The 20,162-nt window shown below is 48.7% G+C and overlaps 1 protein-coding gene across 8 annotated transcripts in view; it reads right to left on the bottom strand.

Annotated features, from left to right (window-relative positions):
* DAGLA (diacylglycerol lipase alpha) overlaps nucleotides 1-20,162 on the bottom strand; it is a 169,882-nt gene that overhangs the window by 125,898 nt on the left and 23,822 nt on the right. For 3 of the 8 annotated variants that reach the window (XR_012903704.2, XM_075928455.2, XM_075928465.2), the window contains exon 1: nucleotides 228-362. The exons of 4 other annotated variants lie outside the window; for them this stretch is intronic. The gene's annotated coding sequence lies outside the window, so the exon portion shown is untranslated. Of the gene's footprint in view, nucleotides 1-227; nucleotides 363-20,162 lie in introns of those variants that run through there. One more of the 8 variants, XM_075928464.2, reaches the window with a different exon arrangement.

Genomic DNA, 20,162 nt, shown 5'->3' with positions numbered 1-20,162 from the left:
GGACGTGGCACCTCCCCAGGGCGGGGGCACCTCCACCCCCGCTCCCATAGCAAGGGGGACGGTTCCCCCGGGGGGGCACTACCCCCCCCCGCTCCCATGCTAAGGGGGGGCTGGCTCACTCCCCGCCAGGGCGCTTCTCTCCCCCCGCTCCCACGCCAAGGGGGGGGGGGTTCGTCCCGAGCGGGGGGCGCCCCAGCCTCCCCTCCCCGCGGGTCCCCGCCCCTCACCGCTCTGCCGCCGCCTCCGCCGCCGCCACAGGGCCAGGGCCGCCGCCGCCACCGCCGCCTCCATCCCGGGGCTCCCCGGCCCCCCGATCCTCCCCCCAGCGCCGCCGCCCGCCGGGCCGCCCACTGCGTCAGCTCCGTAAGCCCCGAGTACGCACCCAGCGGTCGCCATGGAGACGGCTGGGGCCTGCAGCGCCCCCTGGCGCCAGAGAGCGCGGCCTGGGGGTGGGAAGCGGGCGCCGGGGGGTAGGGGGAGAAGCAGCTGGGGGGGCAGGGAGAGAAGCAGCTTGGGGGCAGGGGGAGAAGCAGCTTTGGGGGGCAAGAAGAGAAGCAGCTTTGGGGGCAGGGAGAGAAGCATCTGGGGGGCAGGGAGAGAAGCAGCTTGGGGGGCAGGGGGAGAAGCATCTGGGGGGCAGGGAGAGAAGCAGCTTTGGGGGCAGGGGAGAAGCATCTGGGGGGCAGGGAGAGAAGCATCTGGGGGGCAGGGAGAGAAGCAGCTTTGGGGGGCAGGGAGAGAAGCAGCTTTGGGGGGCAAGAAGAGAAGCAGCTTGGGGGGCAGGGAGAGAAGCATCTGGGGGGCAGGGAGAGAAGCAGCTTGGGGGGCAGGGAGAGAAGCATCTGGGGGGCAGGGGGAGAAGCAGCTTTGGGGGACAGGGAGAGAAGCATCTGGGGGGCAGGGAGAGAAGCATCTGGGGGGCAGGGAGAGAAGCAGCTTTGGGGGGCAGGGAGAGAAGCATCTGGGGGGCAGGGAGAGAAGCAGCTTTGGGGGGCAGGGAGAGAAGCATCTGGGGGGGGAGAGAAGGTGGAGAAGCATCTGGGGGGACATGGAGAGAAGCAGCTTTGGGGGGCAGGGAGAGAAGCATGTGGGGGCAGGTGGAGAAGCATCTGGGGGACAGGGAGAGAAGCATCTGGGGGGACATGGAGAGAAGCAGCTTTGGGGGGGCAGGGAGAGAAGCAGCTGGGGGGGACATGCTCCCTGTTCCCCAGGGCTGGGGTGTGACTGCTCAGTCCGGAGACCTTCCTTTACCCTGATACTATGTGCAGGTCTGTGCTTAAATCGCTGCTGCCTGGCACTTCAGTGAAGTCAGGGAGCTTCTCCCTTTGCTAGAGGCGGTAGCTAGGTTGACTGCAGAAGCCCTCCCATCAACAAAACGCTGGCTACACCGGGGGCTGGGTCTGTATAAGTGAGGGTGGGCAATAAATGATCTACATGCGGGACATGACTAGACCTGCAAGCACACAGCTATATAAAGCATTGGGCAGCCTGCCAGGGGCTAACCCTAATGAACCACATCTGGCCTGCAAGCCACTCACTGCTCACCCCTGGTCTACGTGCATGGCTGGACAGAGTGGATTTTTCACATCCTTGAGTGACATAGTTGTGCTGATGTAAGTTTATAGTGTGGACCTGGCCTAAGACCAGCGTGTAGCCAAGACGTGTCAATTCCAGTCACATTACCATCAGCGTTTCCCCATGAAATAACAGAGCAGGGGCAGATGGGTGAACCCCATCCAGAAAAGTACGCTCCCTACTGACCAGTCCCCTTGAATCTTTGGGACTTTCTTTATTCAAGAATGACCATTCTGTAACAATAATAGAATTGCTATAATGCTTTATGTTCTGTAGAGTACTGCATAAAATTAATTAAATAATCCTCCCATGGCAGTAAGTGGATACATATTATTCTCTATTTAGGGGGACTGGAAAGACAGCAAAGTGAATTTACTTGGCTAAGACCATGCAGTTAGCCAGTGCCCTGAGCTCAACCTCATTTTAGTTCCTGAAATGTTAGGACACATTTTCCCTTGAGCTTCATTTTCCAGGCAGAAGCAAAAGTGCTGGACACCTCCAACAAAAGCCTGTTTGCGCCAGATCTCCAGCCTGAATGGAAAAACATCACGTCAAACATGGGTGTGGGATTCTTGCTCCAAAAGTATGTTTGACCTGAAGAATCTCCAGGAACGGCTACACTGTGGAGAGGTTTTCGGAAGAGTTATGCAAATAGCACTCGCATTTGCATACCTTCTTCTGTTTTTTTTCCAGAAGTGGCTTTTCCACCATTTGACCCCGTCTACATGGGGCCAAATATCGGGGGAAAAAACCTCTTTCGAAAGCCTCCTTATTCCTCGTAAAACAATATTTACAGGAACTTTCGAAAGAGGGTTTTTTCCCTGACATTTGGCCCTGTGTAGATGGGGCCAAATGGCGGAAAAGCCGCTTTTGGGGGGGAAAAAGGAAGAAGGTATGCAAATGTAAGCATTATTTGCATACCTCTTTCGAAAAAAACCCCCACAGTGTAGCTGTACCCTCCGTAAATTAATATAAATTATTCTATTCCCATTCTACTACTTGAGCTGGAAGACTATTATTAATTAAATAATGTATTTTTTGAATATTGATTTTCATTTTTACCCGTTCTATAGCTGATGGAATAATATAATCAATTAATTCTACATTATTAATTGAGGTCCTAGTCTTGTTTATGCTAATACTATTTTAGATTGCTCTAGCAGTGCACAAGGGCCTTTTAAAGGACATAAATTACATCCACACTCATTTTAAGGCCTCTTTACCCTGCCCAAGGAATATGAAATGGCTTTGGTATAAATGAAAATCAGTCCCTGAATACATAATCATTTTACCTGGTGTGAAGTATTACAAGGTCTTCCAGAAGCACTGGCAAAGATCTGGCAAGCATAAACCCCCAGAAGTTCAAGAATGTAGGAATGGATGGAGGCAAATTTCTCATAAATTTTTAAAAGTGCCTTTTTATAAATAAAATTTACAAGTAGCTATTCTCTTTAGAATTTTTTTTAAAAAGTCGACCACTTTCATTTCATCATTGGCCCACAAATGTTCAACAGGTGCAGATCCTACAAATTTGTTGATGTGACTTTACACATGTGAGTCATGATCACACATGAACAGACCCATCCAACTCACAAGCTTTACGCACGGGAATAGTCTCCTTTGTTCCTGATTGTCCAAAGCTGCAATTGAACTCACTGGAATTGCTATGGAATGTATGTGTTTTTAGGGGCTAGGCCACACACAGTACAGCAAAAGGCATTGAATGTGTCACAGGTAGTGAAACAAACCAAGTTTTATTTCAGACCATGAGAAACTGACACTATTGATAGATAATGAAAAATGGCTCTCTCTGTGCATTCCTCTTTCCCCAACACACCTTTGAACCATTCTTAATCTTTTCTTTTACATACAGGTCATCAATTATTTTGGTTAATCCATATGAGAGCAGTTGGTGGTATGACTGGGGTAATAATTATAGGCCAAAAGGGGAAGCCAAAAAAGTGAACTACTTTAATAAGGGAGATAAATTCAGCTGTGCAAGCAGGAGAGATGGAATATTTTCTGAGTCCCACAGAACCACTTCAAGCCAGTTTAACTGAATCTCCTCCCACATCATCTACAGCAGGAATATTGATTTACAGGTTTCACCACCTGACAACAAGTGGATAAGGGTTCAGGTCTGGACAATTATCAGGACAATGGAATGGTGGTACATACCCATCAGTAAGTGAAAAAAACAACAAATGGTCTGGTAGCACTTTATAGACTAACAAAACATGTAGGTGGTGTAAGTTACAACTCCATCCCCATCATGGCATGTAACAAGGAAGGAAAATAACTAAGGCTGTGTCCAGACTCAGGGGTTTTTTCGAAAAAAAGTAGCCTTTTTTCGAAAAAACCTCACCTGCGTCCAGACTCAAGCCGCGTTCTTTCGAAATTAAATCGAAAGAACGCGGCTTTTCTTTCGATGGCGGTAAACCTCATTTCACGAGGAAGAACGCCTTCTTTCGAAAGTTCCTCTTTCGAAAGAAGGCGTTCTTCAATGTAAATAGGGCTTCTTCGAAAGAGAGCATCCAGACTCACTGGATGCTTTCTTTCGAAAAAGCAAGCCACTTTTTCGAAAGTTCAATGTGCAGTCTAGACGCTCTCTTTCGAAAGAGGCTCTTTCGAAAGTATCTTTCGAAAGAGCCTCTTTCAAAAGAGGCTTGCAGTCTAGACATAGCCTAGGAGTTGTATGTTAATTTGGGGTGTACTTGGAGGTGCTTTATCTACATCTTCCTATTATCTTTGTCCTATTACTTCACCCTTTTGCCCTCTCATCAGATACATGACATTAATTGCTGATGTGTATTTATACCGTTATTTAAGTCTATTGTAAATATGGTCCCACTTGTCCAAAACCAGGTTCAGACAGGCCATTTGGGGTGTCCCAGCAGTGCACAGCAGAGGCTAGTCCATGCAGAAACAAAACAAGGTTGTACATTGTCTGGGCCAAATCCTATTGGCCTTACTCACACAACCATTCTAATTGAAGTTAATTGGGGCTAGAAAAAGGACCACATCACCCAGGGAACACTAAAAAAAGAAAAACCATCAACAGGAAAGGGTGGAGAAAAGGAACCGAAAAATTTAAACTCCTGAGTCACAATAGACTGTGCACTCATGGGGCTTTGATGGATTTCTCAGATGGCTTTGCCCAATTTACGCCCTGTTATGACTAATCTGCTATTTTTGGTTGATCAGTGAGGGGAGAACATTCCCCACCTAGCAATACCTCTTTTCTCCTAAAACTCAAACTGCAGGTATCACTAAACATCCCAATGAACAATAAAATAAAAATCAGCGTTTTCTCGATAGATTTATTCTATCTGGAATTTTCTAGAGCAAAGAGGGCTGCTTGTCACAGGACCTCTAATGCCCACAATATCTGGGCCTTATACAGTCTGATGACTTTGCTTTATAGCCACCCTTACGTTATGGCACATGCCATAGAGCAGAAGTGGGGAACCCAAGGACCAGGGTTTCTTTTTTCAGTCTCACTTATGTGTGGCCCCTTTTTTCTGTGAGTCAGTGGTCTCCAACCATAAAAAGGTTCCCCACCCCTGCAATAGAGCTTCTTAGAGCTTCCCAACCATATATCATCACTTCAGACTCTGTAAATACTCATGGCCAGATTCACCCATGTACCAGCCTAATGCCAAAGGACTACAGATCTTACAACCCTGAACTACAGGGACAGCCAGATATATCTCCCACCCCGGAATGCACTGCAGGTTCTTAGGGAGCCCCTGCACCTACCACTGGAGCCCCTCAGGCTAAAGTCATTCCCCCATAAGGGGCCTTACAGTTGCTTTGAGACCACTTTATGCTGTCACAGGTGGAGAAAAGTGTCTTGAGTTACCACCACCACCTGACTAGCAATCTAATTCATGTGAACCTTTATATGCCTCCCAGTTTAATTCCACTAAGTTGTCACTAAATGATCTTTTTGCTCTTTACTAGCCTCTGAGTAACAAGAGAAAACTGGAGGGTTTGAGAGAACACAATGGATACCTATCAACTGGAAAAGAAGAATCTGCTTCTATTAGCAGTAATATATCCCTCTTAAAAGTGTTGCCAATTTTAAAGAAGCAGAAGGCATGTTGGGAGAAAAAAAGCCATACTAGTCCCTAACAATTCTCCCCATTCTAAGTCACTAGGGGGCAGGGATATTATATATTCCCCTTTCAATCAGTTTTTTTCTTTGGGGAAAGAAAGCCCTAAATATTTCAAGCCCATCTTCTGTATTTCTATGTAATTGTGTTTGATTGGTCTCTGACTATTCAATTTGGAAATGTCAGACAAGATCAGAATCTCTGAAGCAGTGGAAGATACCAGTGCTAGGTTTGTGGCTTCAGTTTCTCTTTAGCTGGAGGAATTCCTTTAACAGCATTTGCATCTTAAGCAAATTACACTACCCTGAGACTAAAAAGTATCATTACGCACATACTTTTAGTCTGTGAAATGGTTCTTTCATGTTATGCTAGTGCATATCTGTGGCTCATTTTGGTGCTAGGATATCTAAATCACATTATTATGCCATTACCAATCCTATAAACCTCTCCCTCCCCCTTTAGCTCTGTTTCCTGCTCTTTAACATGCCAAAGACAGATGCACATTAAGGTGCTGTACCAGACTAATCCTCTTATTTTATAAACAGCTTGTTTGTATTTTATAGGGAACAGGTAAAAATATGCATGTAGCATACACAGATAGTGATACAAATGTAATACATAGGTGAGAATAAAGGGATTCAGAACCATGTTATTGTTTGCAAGAATACACACAGGTATTTAGGGCAGTATTGGTTTCTGTGAGAAGCAATACAGATATTTGGTGCAGCATTGTCACAAAGCCGTGTGATATCGGGAGTGGGATTGAGAGACACAGGTAGTGTCACAAGCATTTGAATTTTTCTTCGTAGGGAGATATATGGTTATTTGGTGCAGCATTGTTAAGCAAGGTTGGAGGCAGGTGTTCCTCATTCAGCACATGAAAATGATTGACAGTTTCCTAGGTATAGAAAAGGGCAATTTTAACTGGAGTGTTTGTCTTTGTTTCTTGAGGGTTACAAGTAGCTCTGTGCGTAAATGGAATAATCCTTTTAATGCATTAATGCCAAGGTAATGTTCAGATTTATTGTCCAGCACCACCTGCTGGAAAGCCAGCATCAAATCTGATTTGGGGAATTTTATTTCCTTCTGTGAACATTGAAAAACAGTTATAACTGAATTATTGACCTACTTCTAGAGCAAGGAGTGCAATCTCCATGTACCTACCATTTGTATCAGACACAGACAACTCATGGTGGTCCATCACTAAGAACAACAGAGGAGACTGTCCATTTTGTCAGACCCCTGAGTTGCTGGCTGATGCATCATAGTTCTTAGGGGAGAGGGATACTTAGCACCTGTTGAAAATCAATATAAGTTGAGTGTCTGTTTCCCCATCTGTGCTTTTGAAGGTCTTCCTTTTACTGCATTACGATGCTAGTATAGCTTTATGAAATTTTTGAATGGCTGGTTCTGCCTCTAGTCCTTTCTGTCCTTCAGACTATCCCATTCCTGATATAAACAGAGGCACATTTGGAGCACAGTTCTCCCTGGTCAGCCCTCTGATTAAATCTTGATCAGTCTAAATTTAGTGGTAGAAATTCTGTTCTGTGCCAATTGGCAGGTGCAGCCCATGGGAAATAGATTCATGCTGTCAGGATCTATCTAGGCTGCTCCAGAGGCCCTAACTCTCATGACATAAATTAAAATAGCTGCAGGAGAGCAGCCTGTGGTCTGATCTGCAGTGCCAGAATCTCAGGCATGGCATGCATTAAACAAGGCAATCTCACAAGAAATGTTTCTGGTGGCCTCAGAATGCTGCCACTAATTCTTGCTGGGGGCTCCTCTAACGATTTTTCCTAAAATGCTTAATGTAGGTTTTATGTGTCGTCATCTCTATTCTTTACTGGACTTAAATAGAATAGAAAGTGTTCGTATGCTTTGTGTGTTCTTGTCTTTTTTGTTCTTGTTTCTTTTGTGGTTTTGATTGCTTTTTTTACACTTACTAGCTAGTATGTCTGTTTCTATGAAAAGTGGTATTTGTATTTTTGTTAAAACTGTATTCTCCTCCCACCAAATCACTGCCCAGGAGGTTGTGGCTGCACAAAAAGCCCATGGTGGCTGCATTTGAGAGAGGCTGCACCAGCAGACATTCTTCCTTCAGCATGCCTCTTGCACAGGGACTGTCAAAGGGGGTAGTATACAGCTGCTTACATCAGCTCTACCTTGGGTTTGCACCACCAGAATTTTCCTCTGACCTCTTTGCATCAGGGCTAGGGTCAAGGACAGAGCCTATTCCAGAGGCTCACGTAGTTTTTACCTTAAAGACTAACAAGATGGTTTATTAGGTGATGAGCTTTCTGGCCCACGAAAGCTCACCTAATAAACCATTTTGTTAGTCTTTAAAGTGCTACATAGTCCTGTTTTTTGTTTCAGCTACACCAGACTAACACGGCTACATTTCTATCACTATAGTTTTTACCTTTATCCTTGGATGCAAAATAGTATATTTATCACTTGTAGCTGACACCATTCCATAGCATTTCCCTGGGATTCCTACATGTTGGCTGTGTCTAGACTGGCCAGTTTTTCCGGAAATCAGCCGCTTTTCCGGAAAAATTTGCCAGCTGTCTACACTGGCCACTTGAATTTCCGCAAAAGCACTGACTTCCTACTGTAAGAAATCAGTGCTTTTTGCGGAAATACTATGCTGCTGCCGTTTGGGCAAAAGCCCCTTTTATGTAAAACTTTTGCGCAAAAGGGCCAGTGTAGACAGCTGAGATTTGTTTTGTGAAAAAAAGCCCCGATCGCGAAAATGGCAATCGGGGCTTTTTTGCAGAAAAGCGTGTCTAGATTGGCCACGGACGCTTTTCCGCAAAAAGTGCTTTTGCGGAAAAGCGTCCGTGCCAATCAAGATGCTGTTTTCCGAAAATGCTTTTAACGGAAAACTTTTCTGTTAAAAGCATTTCCAGAAAATCATGCCAGTCTAGACGTAGCCGTTGTGCTGTGCTGTGGGTTTGTTTTCAGAGACACAGCTGTGTTGCAAATTAATTTTAAAAAATTTACTCTTGAACAAATGTTCAGAAGAATTATTACCTGAGGTTTTCGGCTCTGAATATCCGATCGGAGTGAAGCGCTACACACTCGCTCAGCGCATTCGTTACATAAAGTCCATAGCTGGGAATTGTTGTCTCTACAGGTCCTTTCTCATATGGCAAGTATAAAGTGCTAGGGTTGCTAGGTACATTATCTCATTAATGTCTCTCAGGCAGGTTGCTTGAGAACAAAGTCTGGATGATGACTCCGGAGTCATCGCCTTCTAGAGTATCATATTTACACTCATTTTTATATGTCCACACCAATGTCCCCTCTAATTTTTGCCATCGATGTGTGGAATAAATTTTGTTATGTACACTGAGGCACGTAGGGATGTGCACCACCAGTAGAAACATGTTCTCGGTTGTGGATGTTCTGCTAATCAGCTGGGTGGCATTTTAATTTCTACTGAGTGGCATCCAAGCACATAGCTTATAGGGAACACCGGTCCAAATGCTCGCATGCTCAGTGCTGCAATTTCATAGTGGCATCTTTGCAGTGAATACCTGATTCTAGGCACAAAATTGTTTCCCCACCAATATTGCTGGCTGATTATTTGTGTTGCTTTACATGAAGTGCCCTGCACTTTACAAAAGAAATCTTCAAAGCTCTCAACCTGCGGAGTGTACAGTGATACAGGCCAGTTGGATCTTTGCATGCTGTGTCCTCACTTTCAAAGTTGTTCATCATTTCCAGACTTTTTTGCCCAAGACCAATTCCCCCCATAAGCTGCACTTGGTAATTCAGGGCCATGCTTACTGCTAAGAATTCCGTACACACAAACAGATCTCTCAGCTGTTTTTCTATCTTTGTGCCAAACAAATGCAGAAGCCAAGCCTTACAGACTTACTATAAATTCAGGCAGCGTTTTCCCCCAAGTGCTGGCCAGCGTCAGAGATGCTGTAACTTCTCAGCTGTTTCTTGCAGGGGAATAGCAATTTCACTTTAATGAGAATGTTAAACACAGTTTTTCTGGGCTCTTTCAATCCCACTAATTCCTTTTAGCAGAGCAAAGCATATTTTGTCTAACCCAGTAGAAAGTGATCTTCTTTCTTAGAGGCAGTTTGATCTTGTGGCTAAGGGTCTGCAATGAGCTTCAGATGATTTGTATTCAAGCCCTAGTTCTGCAAAAGACTCCCTCGGTGACCTTGGGCAAGTCCCTTAATCTCACTGTACCTCACCTCCCACCTGCAATACAAGGATACTGCTGCTTTCTTTCTGTCTGGTCTATTCAAAGTATAAAGTGCTCCAGGATAGGGACTGGGTGTTACAATGGGCATGTACAGCACCTAACACTGTGAACTCTCAAACACATATTGAACTCTTGAATGATAATGCAATGAATGATAATTGATGGGAACAAGCTCTCTTCCTGTATTCTTACTCCAATACTTTGGGATTGGATCCTTATTAGGGATGTAAGCGACTAGTCGAGTAGCTACTCGATTAGTCACTTCCCCCCGCTTGCTGCCTCTCTATCAGAGGCAGCAAGTGGGAGAGCTGGGGGTAGCCGGCTTAAAAGCCGTTCCCTTTAGCACCATCTCTGCAGAAGCAGAGGGTATGGCGGCACGTCGGGATCCCCCCAATCCTGCAGCCCGTAGCAGCAAGAACAGACTCCGCCAGCCAGTGGAATAGAGAGGGCTTATTGCTTCTCCAGGATACAGCACAGCATAGACGTGATGTGGTTACAGGAGTCAAGGCCAGGATGCCTCAGACCCCTGAGGTTAGGGGGTCCGTTCCCCCCCCTTAAACCCTCAGTCCTCTGGTTAGGTTGTTCCCTTCATGTTTTCCAACTGCTCCTTGCCCTAAACACTCACTTCCTTAGTTCCCTCGCCAGGGCCGCCCAGAGGATTCAGGGAGCCTGGGGCAAAGTAATTTCGGGGGCCCCTTCGTGGCACTCCCTTTCTCAGACCTCAGACTTCAAACATTCTTGTGGAGGCCCCTGCGGGGCCCGGGGCAAATTGCCCCACTTGCACCCCCCCGGGCGGCCCTGTCCCTCACTGCCCTCAACTGGTCTGCCCAGTTGAGTATTTGTTTACGTGACTTAGGCAGCCCACCTGCTGGGCAGTGCTCACAGGCAGAGGCCAGTAGGGGTCATCCACAACCCAAGCACAGCAACCAGCAAGGTACTGACACTACATCACAACATGTGGATGAGTCAGTGGGAATCACACATCGCAGCGCAGGGGGGCACCGGGTTCCAGAGCAGACAGCACCCCCACTACGTCACAGACGGTAAGGGAGGCAGAGGCACAGCGGGAAACAGCATGAGCAGGGATTGAAGCAGTCCCCGCTCGCGCCAATCCGACTGCTGTGCCTCTACCTTTTAGATGTAAGGCAGAGGCAGCTCAGCAGGAACCCGGGGCGAGTGGGGACTCAAGCAGTCCCACCTCGCCCCAGGCTCCCAGCTGCGCCTCTGCCTTTTCAATGTAGTAAGAGCCGCCTGTGGCTCTCTTGCATTTAAAAGGCAGAGGTGCAGATGGGATAGTAAGCCCCCTGCCCCACCCCTTATCGGCTAACCGAGTACATAAGAACATAAGAATGGCCGTACTGGGTCAGACCAAAGGTCCATCTAGCCCAGTATCCTGTCTGCCGACAGTGGCCAGCACCAGGTGCCCCAGAAGGGGTGGACCAAAGACAATGATCAAGCGATTTGTCTCCTGCCATCCCTCTCCAGCCTCTGACAAACAGAGGCCAGGGACACCATTTTATCCCCTGGCTAATAGCCTTTTATGGACCTAACCTCCATGAATTTATCCAGCTTCTCTTTAAACTCTATTATAGTCCTAGTCTTCACAGCCTCCTCTGGCAAGGAGTTCCACAGGTTGACTACAATTAGTTGTAGTTGATGTACAAAGTAGTTGATGGAAATTCCATTGACTACTCAATTAGCTGATTAATCGAAATTTAACATCCCTAGTCCCTAAAGGGACCCAGATGAGTAATAAGTTCTCTGCTTCTAAAATCTTCTTTAATTGTTCCTTGTCTCTCTGCGTCCCATTGCCCACCTTCGCCCTCAGCCGTGCGGCCTCCTCCTTCACCCCTCCCTGTGCTCTGGGGAGGTGGAAATCACGCAGCCTCCCCTCTCCCTGGTGCTCCCAAGAGCCGTGAACCGTGTGGCCTCCTCCTTTCCCCCTCGGTGGTGCTCCGAGGAAGCCGGATGCAGGAGCCGCGCCCCCTTCCCTCTCCCTGGTGCTTCCCATGCAGTCTGGCCTGACACGTAGTGTCTGGTCTGCAGCCCCACTGGCATGCGAGGGAGCCAGGAACGGCACGCCCAGCTCAGTCGCACTTCGGGAGCTGCCCGGCTGGGAGCCCTGGGCGAAGAGAAGGAGCTGGCAGTGGGGAGGAGGTACCTGGCTGTGAGGGACAGGGAAGGGGGACCTGGCTGGGGATACCCGATTTGAGGGATAATGAGGGACTCTTAGGTGGGTTTAGGGGCACTGGGGGTATGTCTACACTACCCCGCTAGTTCGAACTAGCGGGGTAATGTATGCATACCGCACTTGCTAATGAAGCCCGGGATTTGAATTTCCCGGGCTTCATTAGCATAAGCGGGGAGCCGCCATTTTTAAATCCCCGCTGCTTCGAACCCCGTGTAGCGCGGCTACACGGGGCTCGAACTAGGTAGTTCGGACTAGGGTCCTATTCCGAACTACCGTTACTCCTCGTGAAACGAGGTGTACCGGTAGTTCGGAATAGGCACCCTAGTCCGAACTACCTAGTTCGAGCCCCGTGTAGCCGCGCTACACGGGGTTCGAAGCAGCGGGGATTTAAAAATGGCGGCTCCCCGCTTATGCTAATGAAGCCCGGGAAATTCAAATCCCGGGCTTCATTAGCAAGTGCGGTATGCATACATTACCCTCCTAGTTCGAACTAGGAGGGTAGTGTAGACATACCCTGGGAGCAGAGGGACACTGGGTTGGGAGAACTTGAGAGTGGAGGCTTTGGAGGACCCTGGCTCGCATGAGAACAGGAGCCACTTAACTCTGGGTAGCTGACTGGTGAGGGCACCTGCTGGGAATATATAGGGCTGAGTGGATGCTATAATGAGACTCTCCACTCCCCGCCCCTGAGCCCCCTCATACACACCCTCCAAGCTGAGACCCCTCATTGCCAGCCTCATCACTCTGCCGAGACTTCACACCCCCAGCACTTTCACACACACCCTCCACCAAGACCCTGCACCCCCCCCCAGCCACTCACTCACCCCTTCCACTGAGACCCTGCTCCTGTTTCCCCCCCCCCGCCCCCGGCCAGACACCTACCCCCAGAGCGAGCGTAGAGAGCAGGGGGCATAGCCCCCTAGTATGTTGTAACAAAACCATCACCAGCTCTATTTGGTGTCTTCTTGGGGCATGTCTACACATGAATAAAATACACCTGGCATGGCCACAGCTAGTCTGGGTTCACGGGGCTCAGGCTGTTGGTCTAACACGTGCTGTGCAGATGTTTGGGCCTGGTCTCTGGGATCCTTCCTCTTGGTTTAATTGCTGTGTAGCTGTACCCTTAAGGCCCTGTCCCCCCAAAATCATGTGATTACAAGAGACTCCGCTTCATTTTTAAGACAGTCGGTTTCTAGCCCTCAGGTTTGCAATGAAAAGCTTAAAAATTTGACCCCTAAAGCCAACAGGCACCCACAATTTATTGTTTTATTAAAAGGTCATGGTTTTAGAGACCTGACTTTTGGTTTCATTAAAGATCGCTGTTAGTGATACTGTAAAACCCTGTGGCTTCATTAAAGCACCTGCCAAACTTACAACTTTCCCATTGGGAAAGTACATTGAAACACTCAATTTTCTTCCTCTGCTTTATTCTTGTCAATTATTTACTATGTCTTCTTGTCCCTCCCATCTTCCCCTTTATACTCTCAGTTCCATCTTCAGCACTAAACTGTGGTTACAAATAACAGCTATTGCCAGAGATGAAGCAGGAAATTTAACAACGGCATTATGAAAGTGGGATGATTTCAACTGGCCCAGCCTCAAAGCTCCAGAAAACCCTTTCAGGCTTTTTCAGCAGCATATCACTCAGACAAACTCCAGCAAAGATAAGCAATCAGAAGAATTGACATGGTCAGAAAGGTCATTGGCTGATCAGGGACCCTGAGGGCAGGGCTCTGTCACCTGCCAGTTTCTGGCTGCTCCTTAACTCTTTTTCATGTGTCACCACACACAGGAAAAGTTTACACGTCACCCATGTTTTGCCCATCTCGGTTCTCACTTTGGGAAATGTGGATGGTATCTGAGACACTTCCTAAAGCCAGGTGTTCTGTTTTGACACATACAAAGTCTCAATTACTGTTGTGTTAGATGAAGGGAAACAACAAAACAGAAGTAATAAGAAATAATATCTCCTTGGGAGAACTCAGTGTGTCATTCCTCTATATACCATGCAACAACAGCTGTGCCATGCACATTTCCCAGAAATTTAAAGAGGCAACACACAAACAACATCACAAGTTACATGCACCCCACAAAGGATGGCTTGCTGAGCGTGTTTTATCAGCCTCTTGCTTTCAGTTGAGTATGGTTAGAAGCATCAACAAGCGCCAATCCCATTGGGAAAGTACATCCAACTAAATACAGTGGCACCCAGTCTTCCTTGGAATCTGCGAGGGGACTATTTGGGGGGAGAGTTGCATTAATTTCTGGAGATTTGTTTATAATGCGGAAAATGAAATAGTTGCTGTAAACCAAAATATTCTCAAATCAAGAATTACTCGACTCTAACTCTTGTAATAGGCACCTTTCCCTAGGTCACTAATAGTGCCAGCAGGGCCATTGATCAAATCCCCCAGAATCTTAGTATATACATAGCCCTTCAAAACCCCACTCCCCAGAATGTTAACATATAGCAGCACGTCCAACAGATAGAAAAAGGGCATGTCATGTTTCTATGTAAAGAATCCATACGACAATGACAAATGAGAGGGATTCTGAGACAGCCAAACGCAGGAGGAGGAGGAGGAGGAGGAGGGGAAAGAAAAGTGACAGAGGGTTTGACAGTCAGACTCTGCTTTTTAGATGCCTAACCAAGGAAAAGAAAAGGACAAATCGTTGCTAAGGGAAATGGGGCAGATGGTTGAAACAAACAACTTACTGACTCTTGAGGACTTAAAACTCTCCAGATTCTGTTGGGGAAAAAACAGGCAACAAAGCAAAAATCCTTAACGCTTGTTTCACTCTCATGACAGATCATTTTCTAGCATGGAAGGACAAAAACCAACAAGTAGGCAGACAGCTGGACTTAATACTCCAGCACACCTATAGCTGTCTTTCTGTGCATCCGCTTCTCTTCCTCCTGCCCTCCTTCTGTTGACTTCTCTCTCTATTCCTCCCACTCTGCTTCTCTGATTCTTTCACTATCATACCCTTCTCCTATTTCCCAAACACACCGTGGCAAACTCCACTGCCAGAGCCAGCTAGCTGCCTCTTGAGCTTCTGTGCAGCATTTTCCATTGCATGCTGTCAAGTATGCGAGTCACATTGGAGCTGTGTAATATCACGGCTCTGGGACATGGCACGGCTGGGTAATGTCAGCTCTGGATTTCAGAGCGGCTGGGTACTATCATGGCTTTGGGATACAGTAAGGCTGTTGGATATGATGACTGGAATTCAGAGCGTCTGTGTAATACCATAGCTCTGGGACATATTGTCCCTTGAGGGGTGCATTTGCACCTCTTACTGACATTTAAAGCCATCTGATGCGTTTGGCTTCTGTCTTCATTACAGTGCCAGGTCTTGTCTGGCTCAGAAGTCTCTGACTTGGAGAATTGCGACTGTAGAAGAACCAACAGGTCCCTGCAATCTCTGCAGCAGAGCAAAGGGAATGAGCGAGAGGGTGGGAGATACTGGGGGAAGTTGTCATATACACTGACAGCAATAAACACTCTCTCAAGGGGGGGGGACTGAAAAACTTTGCCAGCAGGGAAGGCAGAGTTCATAAAGCAAGTTACACATCAGTGTCATATTTAAGATCATCTTTGGACGGGGATTTTTTTGAAGCATGGTCTAGTGAACAGCGCATGTGCCTGGGTCAGGACGTCTGCATTCTGTTCCCAGTTCCTCCACTGACGTGCTGCTGATCTAGAGCATAGTTTCTGCATGGGGGGAAGTTGGCAAAAAGAGGGGCTTTCTGCAGAAGAAACAGGCTGCAGCCGATCTTCTTCAAGGCTCTCAGGACAGCCGTGGGGCCAGATCTTCAACGGGTGTAAATCAGAGAGCCAATGACTGCAATGGAGCTAGTCTTAGGAACTGTCCCATTGCTGTCTAGCCACCCACCAGTCAGATGGGCACAGTTCATCCTGCTTCTCTATGGGATAAATTCTCCCTCTGGTAAATGGATTCAGTCTGGCGGTGGGCGGGGGGTAATTTATTCCTTCCTGCACCAGCCACAATGAATCTGGCCTGACGTCCCCAAGCACCGGCTACTCCTGCTCTTGTTGCAGGGCTCGGGTTTTCAGCGTGGCTCACGCCCTCCTGCTTGTGTGATCCCCCCAGCTGAGATGGAGATGCACGTCTTTGACGTCCACTTTCCGCAGGAAGAATGTGGCTTGGCCCATTCAGACACCCCAAGCACCGGCCTGGCAATGGGCACCTGGCACAGGGCCACTCGGTTGCCAAGGAATCCCAGATGTTTCCCAAACACAGAGGCTGTGACAAGGTGCTCGGCAGAGAAGGGCCTTTCTTGGAGACTGCAGTTTTGACAGGGATCCGGGAGGAGACACCGAGTGACATGCTTCTCCCAGGGCTCCGCGCAGCAGACAAGCCAGGCTACTGTGGCTATCGGCTGCCTTGGGAACCACAATGCTAGTGACTGATCGTGCTCCTCCTCTCCCGTTGGGCTTTACAGCTATCCTGCAGGGAGCCCTCTGTGCACCAGAAAGGTCAGGCTTGCTTGTTTTACACACACACGCACACTGCCCTTCCTAAACTCTCTCAACACACTCACACTGTCCTTCTTAAACACTACACGCACACACACAGCCCTTCCTAAACTCTCTCAACACACTCACACTGTCCTTCTTAAACTCTATACACACACTCACACACACAGCCCTTCCTAAACTCTCTCAACACACTCACACTGTCCTTCTTAAACACTATACACACACTCACACACACAGCCCTTCCTAAACTCTCTCAGTACACTCACAGGCTGTGTCTACACTGGCCACTTATTCCGGAAAATCAGCCGCTTTTCCGGAATAACTTGCCAGCTGTCTACACTGGCCCCTTGAATTTCCGGAAAAGCACTGATGATCTACTGTAAAATCCTCAGTGCTTTTCCGGAAAAACTATGCTGCTCCTGTTCGGGCAAAAGTCCTTTTCCAGAAAACTGTTCTGGAAAAGAGCCAGTGTAGACAGCACAGATTTCTTTTCCGCAAAAAAGCCCCGATCGCGAAAATGATGATCGGGGCTTTTTTGCGGAAAAATGCGTCTACATTGGCACAGACGCTTTTCCGGAAAAAGTACTTTTCCGGAAAAGCATCCTGCCAATGTAGATGCGCTTTTTCCGGAAATACTTATAACGGAAAACTGTTCCGTTTTAAGCATTTCCGGAAAATCATGCCAGTGTAGACGTAGCCACACTGTCCTCCTTAAACACTATACACACACTCACACACACACACTGCCCTTCCTAAACTCTCTCAACACACACTGTCCTTCTTAAACACTACACGCACACGCACATGCACACACACACACAACCCTTCTTAAACTCTTTGTCCCTGCTATGGCTTTCTTAGGGCATTTTCATAGCAAGTGATGGTTTTGTCTGATCAGATAAAATGGTGTACCAAGAAGAGGGCAAGTGTATGCTTTGTGTTTCACACACATTCCCCACCTACCGGCCTACAGCAGGGATGGGAAACATAAGGCCCAGGGGCCGGATGTGGCCACCATCCTGCCTGGATCTGGCCCTCAAAGCTCAGAGAGAGCCTGTGCTGACACTCCAGCCCCCCCCCCCCCCACCGCCTCCCTGTGGGACTGCAGCACTCAAAATCTACGAGCCTGGGCCTCCCAGGCTCTGGTGTGCGAGGGGAACGTGGGGAATGCCTTTCTGCTTCTCAGTCAGGGGCCACATCAGTGAAGGGTTGGGTTGTTGGTTTTTTTAATGGTGTTTTGCTTCTCACTTGTGTGCAGCCCCTGACTGTTTTTTTTTCTGTGGGTCAGCAGCCCCTGACCCAAAAAGGTTCCCCACCCTGGGGCCACAGAATAGGCCTTGAGGCCACGTGCCCCTCTGCCCCATAACTGCAGTCCCTCTGGGATGGGGTGGAGCCGCATGAGGGCAGCCAGGGCTGTTCTGGAGACAGTCAAAGAGCTCTGGTCTCCAAGGAGGTTCAGCTGGCACCTTTCACAGTCGTTTATTTTAAACGGACTTTTAAAAAAAATCAGCAGCTCAGTTTTTTCAAAGCCCACAGCAGCACAGTCTCTGCCCAGGCAGCCGGCTGTGCAGACACCACAGTGGCAGCTCACGTGAGCCCGGAGTGGCTTGAACCCTCCCTGCCGCTCCCTCTGCTATGCCCCAGATTAATTAGAGATCAGTAAGAATGGGAACCTCCTGTGGAAGGGCCAGCCAGCAGCCAAACGAATGCAAGAGAAGAGGGTACCCCTCAGCTCCCCGCCCACCCTTAGGCCTCAGCAGATGTTTCACTTCCGACTGCATCCATCCCCTCAGTGTGATGAAAATCACCCTGCAGGGTCTGGGCCCAGCTCTTTTTGCTGAGAAAGCTCCACCTTTCCTAGGTGAACACTGCTTAGCCCACCTCTCCAAGCCAGCACTCTCCCACTCTACCAACTGCCTAGGAGCACCCAGGAACACTGGCCATACTTATCCCATTCCCAGCCTGCCCAGGAAACAGCAGCTGGAAGAGCTGTCCCTTCTTTGGAGCGACAAGCATTCAATTGCATACTGTCCCACCTCTGACAAGCGTCGCCCCCCGTCCCCGGTGGCTTGCCTGGAGCCAGCTGTCTGGAGTGTAGCCCAGCCGTTCTGATTTCGACGAGGCCATCCTGCAAATTAGGACGGCCAGACATTGCAGGGCTGATGTTTCAAGATTAGGTGCCGCTCATTACTCATCCTCTCCTGCCTGCCTAGCCTGTGTGCAGAAGTACTGCAGTCACCCAGGGCACTCTGGATGCGCTCGGATGGTCATGCAGCTGCCTGGCCACTTGCAAAACTGGAGTGACTGTGTGCACCTCTCTTTGAGCACCAGGCTCCAGAATGTCTCATGTTCCCTTTCCGTTCTGGCTCACCAGAGGATAGGATGCCATGGGGTTCCAACATGGCGACGTTGCTGGGTGCCTTCTGACACCCAGTCCCGCTGCAGCATTGTGATGCTCTGCCCCTGCCCCGGGACAGTGTGATGCCGACAGGCGGAACCGAACGTGGGACCTCTGGAGCTTCATGCATGAGCCTCCGCAGCATGAGCTAAAAGCCAGCTGGTTCAAGCTGGAGAGCAAACCCATTCTTTCTCTCTGAGAGTGGTCTAAGTGCCTCTACACAAACTACACCCAGCAGGCATGTGGGTTACAACAGCACAACACAATATTGCAATGGCAAGTGGCCGCAGCACAGACATTGCGTTCGCTCCCGTTGTTCCCCAGGAAGAGTCCCCCTTGGCTGAAGGAGGAGGCTTGTGATCGCCGCAGGTGTGGCTACAATTGTCAGCGAGAGCGAGTGAGTGCATGCACCTTCCTGGGCCCACTCCACAGGGCTGCCAGCTGTTGCATCTTGCATTATTGAGTGGAAACTGGAGCTATACCAGAGTCTCCTTGAAACTGCTCTGTCCTGGCACCGGGCTCCTTATCAGTGACACGGAGTTACTCTACAGAACGCTCCCTCTGCCAGTTCCTCTCCAGCTCCTCCCTGCCAGCAATCCGATTCCATCTCCTGCCTCCTTTCCTTCTGTCCCTGCTCTCCCGCCCCTCCCGGCCTTTCACATAGCCTGAGCAAGCAATGTCACGACCATCTGGGATGCCCTTTCCCGAGGGGTTAATCACCCCATGAGCAACAGGGACACAGCCCAGGGGCAGTAAGCATCACATGCCCCCATGCCTGGCAAACGACACAATGTGATGACCCTTCCCATCGGAGGGATGCCTCCGCGCCGCTGCATACCACTTCTGCTGGGAGTCCCTGTCAGCTGGGGTTGATTAAGCCTCCTCAACAGCAATGATCTGCTTTGGCCCTACTGGCAGAACCAGATAATGCAAAGAAAACTCCTGCAGCCCTGGTAGTTTCCAGGGAGCCGCATGGATCCCCAAATACTGGGGTTACAACTGGACCCTGTCCACAAGGGCAAGACCAACTGTACTATGCCAACTGGGAGACAGCTGGCATCACAATAGCAGTAGTGTAGGGGGGAAAGGGGTCCCTTCCTTGGTGTGGGAGGCTGTAGGGGAGAAGGTGGCCCAAAAGGGTGCTGCAGAGGAG

This window comes from Pelodiscus sinensis, chromosome 5, assembly GCF_052426305.1.
Source record: "Pelodiscus sinensis isolate ZL-2025 chromosome 5, ASM5242630v1, whole genome shotgun sequence".
NCBI lineage: Eukaryota > Metazoa > Chordata > Testudines > Trionychidae > Pelodiscus > Pelodiscus sinensis.
The sequence above is the reverse complement of the archived record's forward strand: the minus strand, read 5'-3'. Positions and strand labels throughout refer to the sequence as shown.